Source organism: Parasteatoda tepidariorum, chromosome 2, assembly GCF_043381705.1.
Source record: "Parasteatoda tepidariorum isolate YZ-2023 chromosome 2, CAS_Ptep_4.0, whole genome shotgun sequence".
NCBI classification, from domain to species: domain Eukaryota; kingdom Metazoa; phylum Arthropoda; class Arachnida; order Araneae; family Theridiidae; genus Parasteatoda; species Parasteatoda tepidariorum.
The window spans coordinates 99,815,354-99,825,769 of NC_092205.1; the positions used below are offsets into that span (position 1 = coordinate 99,815,354).

General features: G+C 27.7%; 1 long non-coding RNA gene across 1 annotated transcript; it reads right to left on the minus strand.

The window, feature by feature from the left end:
• Nucleotides 1-184: 184 nt before the first annotated feature.
• Nucleotides 185-10,251, minus strand: LOC122272470 (uncharacterized). Its single transcript, XR_006227024.2, has 4 exons — nucleotides 10,013-10,251; nucleotides 2,199-2,261; nucleotides 1,218-1,320; nucleotides 185-1,132 (listed from the first exon to the last, which is right to left on the minus strand). It is a non-coding gene; the product is annotated as an uncharacterized lncRNA (long non-coding RNA).
• Between the last annotated feature and the right edge of the window lie 165 nt (nucleotides 10,252-10,416).

Below are 10,416 nucleotides of genomic sequence, written 5' to 3' on the forward strand. Positions count from 1 at the left end.
TAATTTTTTATAAGAAAATCACATCAAATTTAGGTGTTAAGCATTTTTGCTCTTTTAAACATTTGGTTTTAAAATAATGAAAATATGAAAGCACTCAGTAGCAGTAAAAATCATAATATTTTCAAAAACAACAAAAATATCAGATGTTTTCATATATATGCAACATTTTGGTATATTTCAATATGAAAGTTAAACTTACTTTTGATAAATGTTGAATTATTCATTCCAATATAATATGGAATTTTTGTTTACTTTTTTGTAAGAAAACCACGTCAAAAACAGGAGTTAAATATTTTTGCTCTTTCAAACAATTTTTTTTACATAGGCAAAAATTCAATGGATAGCAAAAGTTTCATGGAAGTCCACCTATTCTTTTGACATTAGTGCAAATGAACATAGAGCATATTGAATTCCACATGAAAGTACAAAAGAACCATCATTTCTTAAATGAGACGTTGTGGCATAACTACCACTATAAATATTAAATACCAATTCACTATTGTGTAAGACATGTTAACTTGACTCTTATCATGAGGTACCTTTTGATAGATGACGGTTGACATAGTCTAAAAATAAATCCCACAGCGTATTCTATGGTAAAAAGGATGGTGGAATTTAAGTTACTCTTCATTACTAAGAATTAAAAATGTGTAATGCATTCTTGTGCAGTCTTCTGTGTCATGTCGTAATTAAATTTTGACCAGAATCATAGAATGATCAATCTCCTTTCCAAAACCCCAGAAGTATAATTTGTTATTCGGACATGGAAGACTTTGTGACCTGGCAGATTTAACCAGCACCAGTCACCATTTACAATACAGAAAGTCTTCGGCAGGCTGGATTCGGACTCCCATTCTCACGAAATTGAGTGCAGTGCCATACCAACCAGGCTATCCTGGTTTCAATTCCTGAAGTCTATGTCTGATATCAATAAAACCTTTTACACTATTTTTTGCGTGAAACAAAACGTGTTAAGAACTTGGAGTGTGGCTTAGACTTGAAAGCAGTTTAGATTTGAATTGAGTATTTATTTCTGAATTGTTTATTTCAGGATTATAAATGAAAGGATCCTTCTCAAACATTTTTAGACAAGTAGGAAGTACGTTGTGATTTGACTTATTTGAAGTATCACCTAAATAAAATAAACAACATCATCTAAATTATTTAGCAAGTGCCAAAATTAATATTGAATCCCATAGGAAATAAACTAAACTTACGCTTTGGGTAAAGAATTTTTCCCACTGTATGAAACAGAGAGGAATCCCTTTTATTCCCATCTAAAGAGGAAGAAACACTCTCTTGCTGAGGGCTTTTTAAAGTCTAAAAAAATAGTGATAATTTTAAAATAGGAAAAGAAAATTAACAGCAAAATGAAACTAATAATCCACACAGGATTTTTATGAGTGGAGTGAGTGCAAACAATCCATCTGGATATTTTTATACACAAGTTATTGAATAAATTTTGTAATTTTACTTTTTTGCTTTTAAATGGGAAATTTTTTCTTTCTCTTCTATTTTAAAAATTAAGTAATTTAGAAAATTTTCTTCTTTTATCTAATATTTTTTATGCTTTAAATATATTTAATTTCAACTTAAAATTTTTCACATATTTCTTCTTCTTTTTGTTTTAGATAACATATCGCTAACAGCTTCTGAAATGTTTCAGTCATTATGTAATAATTGTATCATAGCATTTCAGCATAGACATGAAGTTTAAAAAGTTATCTTTTGCACTTTACAAATAAACAATATTCATATCACTCTATACTCTCTAACATTTGTATTGCACTCTCTAAGTTTTTGTGCTAACTGAAAAAAAACTCTTAGAAATATAAAAACATTTAAGGGAATAAATTTAAAGTTTCTTTATTTTTATATGATAGACTTTACTAATGTTTCTAAGTGATTTCTAAAAATTGCAATAAAAATAAAAGTCAACTCCAAGATAACCCTATCAATACCACAGTGTTTTTGTTGCACACAAATGGAAAAATCACATGTTTATTAAAATTTGAATCATTATCTAAATTATGTATAAGACAGGCATAGAATTTATGGCATTCCGTATACATCCAATAATATTTTCAATTTCAGACTTGCTTAGTTTTTTGTAGCTGGAATGCACCTAAAATTTAAAAGAAATGAAACATATTCATTTGTCTCCTTCAATGAGATCTGAAGTATAAAAGACCCATTACCTTTGGTGAGTTATCAATGTTTTAAGCACTTTCATCATCAAGGTAGGGTCAATTGTATCAAAACTAAAAAAAAGTAAAAAGTATTTTAAAAACAGATTATTAATAACATGAAAAACACAAAGCTTAACAACAAAATTTTTTGAATTAACATTTTCCAATTACTCAAAATAAATTAAATATTTATATAAAATAAGTATTAACAAAATAAACAGTGAATCAATTAAACTAAAAATTTTTCTTTTGTACTTATAACTGTATTAATTTAGAAAAAGCCCACTTTTATCAAATATGGAAGCAATCATTCGATGCTAGTAGACACTATCTTCTAATTTTTAAATGTATATTTGTGTAATTATGAATATGCTCAGGGTTTAAAAAAAATTTAAAAAAATAAATAAACACAAAAATATCTACTAGTTGACGTTTATGAAACTTAATTTCAGCACAATTTTAAGATGCACATACGTCTTAATTCTTCACAGGTATGTAATATTAATAAAATTATGCATGAATTTATAATTAAATAAAAAAAGTAACATTTAGATATCAATACTATATTGAAAATTGAAACTTTATACTTCAATATAAAATAATAAAATTGTTCCAATGTTGCAACTTAAAGTTAAATTAGCCTTTTTAGCATCCTATACTTAAAGCACTAAAAACTTTCCCTCACAAAATTACAGATTTAAGTTTACATTATAAAGAGAGAAAGTTAATTTTCTGAAAGCTAGAAAAAAAATGAAATTACTCTTTGTTTATTTCTTGGAAAGATGTGTTGCTCATGAAAGAACAAAATGTTCAGCATTTTGATGATGATTTAATTTCCATAAAAACAAGACAGTATTTCCATACAAGAATACAGTCGTTTCAATCAAATTGTTTTGGTTTCTTATTAATTCCTTCTAAAATTACGCAAAAAGTAGTAAAAATTATCGTAGATTAGTTGCAAACAACAAAATTTCATAGCTCTAGAAAATTTGGTTTTAAGCAGATTATTACAGATATTCTCAAAAGTCATAATTTCCTCCCCCCTTCAGATATATGATTTTTGATTTATGCAGATTTTTTTTCGTGAGTTAACCACGAAAACTACCCACGTTTAGCCTGTCAGCAGCACAGCTTGGACTGAACAAATCCAAAGCTAGCAAATATTTTTTCTAACCTAGCTGTTGAAGAAAATAGACATATTAGACTGGCCAGATGCTGGCACATACTCATTTACAGAAAAAAAATTTAACATAGACTCCAGATACTTCTTTTTACTACTTTCAAACAAACATTTGGTACAGTTATTAAGATTTTGAAAAATTTAAAAATTATAAGGTATAAAAAATTACAGTAATTTGCTACTTCTGTTTGGTACTTTGCTTAGTGAGGTTAAAACTAATAATCAAATGACTTTTATTTAGCTTATAATTTTGTTTTTATACTTTAATTTTTGCCTTAGTTTCTCGAAGTACTGTCGGTACTATATATGGTGTTGGACATTGTTCTCCAACAGGTCATCAGGACAGTAAATCTTGCAGAAAAAAAATGTCTAGTAGAAAAAAGAAATATTCAATGTATCATGAATGTTGTATAAAAATTAGTTCTCACAGAAAAAGCAGTGTTCATGAAATTTAATTTATTTGTCATATATTTTTGGTTCAGGCGAACTGTGGCTTTAAGTAGTCTGATATAGGGTAAACCAACCAGTGAAGGAACATTATATATATATTGATTAAAAATAAGAATTTGAAAGTTTTTCTTTAGATTGATTGGTAACAATAGCTTACTACCAAACAATAGAAAGTCATCTAACAATGTTTTGGATCACCTGGTCACATAGACTTCTCTGGAAAAATGTTTAAATTTGTTATTATCTCTGCAACACCTTGTTTCTTTGAAAAAATTATAAGGTGAGTGTTTGTATTTATATGTTTGAATTGGAATTAATTGCATGTAATAGTTTTATTTTTCTCACTGCGAAAATAAGAATTCAAAATATAGTTATTGAAGTTACGTTTTATTTTTTTTAAGCATCAAACAAAGCATAATCAAGTACTGAGATAAAGGGGTGTTTATTCACTGGATCACCAAACGATGAAAAACCAGTGAAGGAACAAGTGTTCCTTTACTGGGTTTTTTCTAAGTTAATGAAAATGAAAAAAAAACTTTAATTTTCTTGTACCTTTAGTGATGTTTTGCATCAAAAGTATGTTAAAAGTACAAAAAACAACTCCTAACCAGTGAAGGAACAGGCAGCTTCCTTTACTGGGCATTGATTTCTCAGTGAATGAACAGTATGTGTTAATATGTTGACACTTTACTTTTCAATTAATGATTACAAAAAAAAGTTAACATTTTCTAAGTATTTGTATGTTATAATTTCAAGAATAGGCTTGTTATTAGATATTTGTATCGCATATAAATTCATAAAGAACATTAAAAAATAACCAAAATTAAGTGTTCCTTTACTGGGAAATTTTGTGTTCCTTCACTGGTAAGAGCTGTTCCTTCACTTGGTCTTCTTACTACTTGTTATTGGAACCTCCAAAACTTTAAAACAACTTTTATGTAAGTTCTCTAAAAAGTTTTTTAATTAATTTGCAGTTAGTTGCAAATATGTTGACACTGTCATTTAACTAAAATTACGAATTTTGAAATTAATATGATTTTTTAGAAGGCAAGCAAAGCTTAAGTGTTCCTTCACTGGTTAGTTTACCCTATCTCGGGCTTGACCATTCTAAATGAATGATATGACCATTCCAAATCATTTTTCATTAAGAGCAGAAGTATTTTTTTCTTCTAAAAAACAATATCGATTTCAAAATTATTATTATTTTTTTTTGTAATGAAATGAGTTTGATTTGTAGAAGTTTTCTTATTTTAGGAGTCCGGATTTCTGAGCTCATACTGTACTCTATATATGCATCACAGAAAAATATTTAATCGATGCACTAAAAATATAATAAAAAGTTTGATTTTGAAATGCTTAATTTTTATTATTTACACATGAAAATAAATTATTGGAGCAATAAGACTTGAGTATGTATATATACCGTATATTCCGGCGCATAACGCGCACCCGTAATTTCTAATAACTTTTTTTAAATTTTAAGATATTTTTTTAAATTTTAAGATATACTCTTCATATAATGCGCACGAAAATTTGGAATTGTTAAGTTTTCAAAAATATATTATAGAACTGCGGAAAAAAAGGAATATTTACTTTCGCAAATAGGAAATATGGATGAGACCCCAGTCATGTTTGACATGATCGGTAATAAAACAATTGATTTAAAGGGAGTAAAATCTGTCAACGTAACAACAATGGGACAGGAGAAATCTCATTTCACCCTAGCCCTTTCTTGATTAGCGGATGGAACGAAACTAAAACCAATAGTTATTTTTAAGAGAAAAACTTTTCCCAAATGGAATTTTTGTTCATGTCCACAAAAAAGGCTGGATGGACGAAAAAGGTGTTAAATTGTGGGTAAAAAATATCTTTAGTGTAGGGCATGTTTAGGTCCCACCTTACAGATAATACAAAAAAATTGTTGAAAGAATGTAACACCGATATGGCAGTTATTCCGGGCAGATTGACACCATTAGACGTCTGCTTAAACAAATTATTTAAAGCCAATTTAAAAAAACAGTGGAACACTTCGATGTTGGAGAGCGAGAAAACCTTTACCAAAGGAGGACATATGCCTCATGCAAGTTTGAAAACAGTGTGCATATGGATAATAAAAGCATGGGATGAAATTAAGCATGAGATGGTTAGAAAATCATTAAAAAAATGCAGCATTTCAAATAATCTGGACGGATCAGAAGATGACTGTTTATTTATGAATGAGGGTAACACAGATGATGAAGACGAATATAATGAACTATTTATGTAATAACGAAAATCAATAAAGTATATAGGGTAAAGGTATGTTATTTCTTTAAAATAAAAGTATTTTTTTATAGTTAAATTTTTTAAATCTATAATTTTTTATATTCCGCGTATACCGCACACCTGTAAATTCCAATGTTATTTTTTGTATTAAAAGTGTGCGTTATACGCCGGAATATACGGTATGTATATATATCAGGGTTCATACAGAGATCAGAAAAAGAAATCCAAGGAGTTCAAAATTTAAAACCTTTGTGTGAAAGATAACCCTACAGTTTTCTTTTAAGATCAAAAAAGTAGTTACTATAAAGAACTCGCAAAAATGTATATTTTGCATAAGATATTTTTTTCTAGCCCTTTTAAAATAAATTTTTACTTTGCCAAACTTAATCAAGAAAAATAAATAAAGTTATCACTTTTACACATAAATAAATACATTTTCCAGTTTCAAATATTTTAATAAATCTTGTTAAAGTACATAGTAGAGATGTTAAAGATTAACACAAAAATTTTCCGATCTTATATTTTTAAAATTGAATACTTAAGAAAATCTAAGACATTTTATATAAAAAAAAAATTTCACACTAAATCATTAAGTTTGCTTGTAACATGTAAAATAAAAATTATTTGCTGTTATTTTTTTCCTTCTAACTCTAGCAATTCAGTTTTTCTTCCTTTTCAGTTTTTCTTAAACAATTAGATTTTGACAGCTAAGTCATATCATTTTGTTTCCCTGCTTGAACAGCAAATTCATCAGCGGACTTAGTAAGCTCATCTATGCAACGCAACAATCTAAGGAGTTTTAAAGGACTAATTTGGAAATCTAAGTAGTTCCAAGTATTCTTTACAAACTTTTTATATCCAAGGAGTATAAGGAGTCTGTGCGAACCCTGAATTTCAGTTTTTAATTTACCTGAGCATAATTAACAAGACTGCTTTGGATAATCCATTCTCAACCATACTTTTGAGAAAAAACATTTATAAAAGCATATTCAAAGAAATGTTAAAGAAACAGTTAAATTTTCGGTTAATAGGTAACTAGAATAAGATAAAGAATAATATCTGGAATAGAATTTTAAAAAAAACATCAAGAAAAATTAAATAAATTCGAAACAGCTTTCTTTTTATTTGCTCTGCAGCTCTCTTTGACAAATTTTTAATTATTACTAAATCTGACTATAACTGATCTGATGTTTTAAGCTTATTGCAGAGATGGAAAAAAAAAAGAAATNCTTTCTCCAAAATAACGTTTTTACAGCAGGTTAACTCATTGCACCATTTTTTCTCATACAGAAATTATGTATTGAAAGATTTTATGCTTTTTTATGACTGACTTTGCGCCACCGATCTTGAAAACTTTTAACCCCGTAACTTTCTTATGGAATTAATTCAGAAGACGAGTAGTGGGACAAACTCGCTTTTGAGGTTGTGCTCCTTTTCAGTGCATAATAGTGTAGCATCAAAACCTTTAAAATATATTTTATTCGTATAGAAATTACGAAGATTTAATTTTACTTTATGAACTCCATCGGATTTACGACGGATATTTAGTTGCCAATTTTTTAGCCGAAACTTTCCAACTTTGAGATAACTATTTTACGAAGCAGTGTAAAAAAAATTGGCCCTCGTGAAGAATATAGCACTCAGAACACTTATTCTAACGCAAATGTTAAGAAATCGCTTAAACTTAGTTTGAGTAATGATAAGTTTTAAGAGTTATTTATAATGTTAATGTGGGAATTATAGAGTTAACTATTTTTTTTGGCCTAATATAAATGAAAGTGGATGAAAAAGTATTAGCGTCTTATGCTTTTCTGGCTAGTATGGGGAAATAACATAAAACTTTCAAAAAGAAAAAAAAATATTCAAAGGAATTTTCAACTAAGTATTTGGCTAATCCTTTCTAATGTAGTGTAACGCAGAGAAGGATACAAAAAAAAAAAAAAAACTTGAATAGATAGCTCCAAACGAGCCCGTTGCCACATAAAAATTGCTAATCGTCACCCATGGTAGTCCTTTCACCCTTAAATGTTCCAAGTAATGGAGGTATTCTCACTTAAGAAAGTGAAGATACAATTGAAAAAGAAACTGCACCATTTTTTTTTCAATGGAAGCGTATTCCTTCGTTTTTTATGATTCTAATCCACTAATTAACGAGTTTTTTGGTATGGCAGTTTAAAGACTTGGTAAGACCTGATGGGAATATCGTTTTCAAATGCCTTTGTCTGCAGACGATTTTCGATGTTCAGTCATAGAACTTTGAACTTTTGGAGGTGTGACAAGCTCGCGTTAGTAAGAAATTATTTGTAAGTAGAATATTTTTCTTTCATTTGCATAAATTATTAAGTGTGCTACTTATTATCAATCATTAGCAATTTGAAAAAAAAAATAGTAATTTAAGATTTTGAATTAGGATATGTTTCGCAATTGTTCCAAATCATTATTCGTTCATGCAGTCGTTATAAAATGACTACAATTTTTTATTTTGTGATTATGATTTTATAAAATAACAGTTTCATATACTGCGGCTGGCCAAATTTGAATTTTACCCTAAATTTTATTTTAATATACTGAAAACTTTATTTTAGCAATTTATTTGTTTTATTTATAATTGAAAAATATTCATATTTTTTGTAGAGCATAAACGATATTATCGTTTTATAAACGATGTTATTAAAATAATATTCCATTTTTTCCATATTATTTGAAAAATATTTTATTCTTTATTTTGTTTGAATAATATAATATTATCATATATATAATAATATTATCATATAATATAATATTATCATATATAATATTATCATATACCACAATATAGTATTTATCATTATATAATGATAAATACTTATGATACAAAAATTTAATTATACAATTTAATATATTTAATTTTTAATACCCATGGAAATTGAAACATTAATTTGTAAAGGTTATATATATATATATATATATGGGTGATTCTCACGAAACATGACAATTTGGACCAAAAAATTTATTCAAATTTAAAGTCTTCAAAATAATCTTAAATTTTTTTTTGTATACTTCTTTAGCTACACTTATTAATAATATCTTACAGACAGCAGTGTAGTTTATTGACATTTGCTCGAGGAAAAAAAAAATGGAAATTCACCAAATCTTGACTGCCAGAAAATGACACATTAACTTTGAAGTTTAAAAAACAGTCATTTTAAGTTAATAGTAAGTAACTCGGCCTAAGCCTTTAAGTTAGATGGGCCATAAATTGCTTAAATTAATTCTTTTTATCCACTGTAAAAAGAAACAAAAAAAGTTTTGTTGCTGATATGTACAGAATAAAATTGTGTATAATAATCAATCATTAAATAAATAAAAAATTTTGATTACATCCAAGCATATTACAATCATACATAAATACATCATACATATTAGTGTTGCAGGAAAATCTTTCTAAACAAAAGAAAAAATTTATTAAAATTTGAAACAGTATAAAGGGATAAAAGAAAAAAGAAAATCAAGGAAATTTTACTACTTTGAAAAATAGCTAATCGAACAAAGGATTGATGAAAGGTTGATCTGTAAGAAAGAAACAAATAGAGTAAAATAAAGCTGTAACAATAGTTTCAACTACTATTGATATTTAAATTAATTTGATACTTTAATATGCTTCTTAGAAATTTTATATAACTCCATTTGGATCAAAAATTACTAAACATGAAATAAATCACAAGATTTTATTTTTCACAAGAATAAAGCTCAAAAATTCTAAAATGTACTCAAGATCATGAATAGACAGGAGTTCAAGATTTGCTCTGATATAAATCTACTTATTACATTGACATTCAAAAAGAAATGAATAGTTATAATTTTGGAGAAAAGGAAGCAGACGAGTTGTACAGTGTTTAGTCTTACAACATTTGTCGGCGAAAATTTTTGGACCCATGTTCAAAATTACCTTTTCCGCACTGAAACAAATCTTCCTGTTTCCGCTTTTGTGAAGTCCATAATAAAGTGGTTCGCTTTTGCCATTAAAGCTGCCTTTACCACAATTATTATTCATTTTGTTGTTTGTTTCACTTATTTGCATGCTTATGAGCTCAATTATATAACTACGGCTTAAAAGCCAAAGGCAAGTATAAAATTTGTTACGGTTTCCACAGCAGTCATTTGTATTTGTTTACTTTATGAAGATACTTATAAAATTTTTTGAGCTTTATACTGCAAAATTATGAGCTTATAGCTTTTTAACACATTGCAGTGATTTTAACTGTAGTACTATGTAAGCTATAACTTAATGTTATATTTTTTTTCGATCACAGCCAGTGAAGGTCTCACACCAGTGTCCTGCTCTGGAAGTGT